Source organism: Conger conger, unplaced genomic scaffold (genome assembly GCF_963514075.1).
Source record: "Conger conger unplaced genomic scaffold, fConCon1.1 SCAFFOLD_101, whole genome shotgun sequence".
In the NCBI taxonomy this organism is placed as follows: Eukaryota; Metazoa; Chordata; class Actinopteri; order Anguilliformes; family Congridae; genus Conger; species Conger conger.
In genome coordinates, this window is record NW_026890304.1 from 92501 (window position 1) to 94023 (window position 1523).

Genomic DNA, 1523 nt, shown 5'->3' on the forward strand with positions numbered 1-1523 from the left:
GAGTGAATGTGTGTGTGTGTGTGAGTGAATGTGTGAGTGTGTGAGTGAATGTGTGAGTGTGTGTGAATGTGTGAGTGAGTGTGTGTGTCTGTGTGAGTGAATGTGTGTGTGTGTGTGTGTGAATGTGTGAATGTGTGAGTGAGTGTGTGTGTCTGTGTGAGTGAATGTGTGTGTGTGTGTGAATGTGTGTCTGTGTGAGTGAATGAATGAATGTGTGAGTGTGTGTGTGTGTGTGGGTGAGTGAATGAATGTGTGAGTGTGTGTGTGTGTGTGAGTGAGTGAATGAATGTGTGAGTGTGTCAGCCTTTGAGCGCAGGTTACTCCAGCGTTCAGGTCAAGGTGACCTTATCAACCCACACCCTCAGTTCTACCCCCCCACCCCCACGTCTGACACACAACGTCCAATCCGATTATCCCAGAGCTCGCACCCTCTCACGCAGGGATTAGACCATCACAAGCTGTCACCCCCCTGCCTCCCTGTGACCACGCCCCACCCCGACATCTTAAAATCCCCCAGCATGCACTGGTGAAAGCTACACAATGTGACTTCCTAGTAAAATAAAGGTTTATACATACACACACTCTCTCTCACCCACACACACACACACACACTCTCTCTCACACACACACACACACACACACTCACTCTCTCTCACCCACACTCACACACTCTCACACACACACTGACACACACACACATACTCACTCACACACACACACACACTGACACACACACACATACTCACTCACACACACACACACACATTCACACACACACACACTGACACACACACACACACTCTCTCACACACACTCTCACTCAGACACACACACACAAATACGCACATGCACACACACACTCACACACACACACATACACATGCACACTCACACACACTCATTCACACACAATCACACACACACACACACACATACATACACACACACACACACACACTCTCTCACTCACACACACACACACAAATACGCACATGCACACACACACACATACACATGCACACTCACACACTCACACACACTCTCACACACACACACACACACACTCACACACACACACATACACACACACACACACACTCACACACACACATACACACACACACACACACTCTCACTCACACACACACACACACAAATACGCACACACACACACACACACACACACACTCACACACCCCACACACCCACACACACACTGCAGTAAGTCTGTGGGAGTTCAGTGGGGGGGGGTGCAGTTGGCAGCGTTACACAGCCACGCTGTCCCTGACCTGGGAATATACAGCCAGCATGCACAGTGTTATCTCCATGTTATTTCTGTCCTTTGGTCTTAAATGTTTCTTTTGTATCTTTATATTCTCGATCACCCGGTTAGCGCCTGTCTTACGTACAGCACACTCACCTGCACCCACTGTCAGAAATGTCCTTCATGAATAAAGTTTGATTGATTGATTAAATCAAAGTTTGATTGTCTGTGATGTCGCTGTCTCACAGGCTGTTTGTGT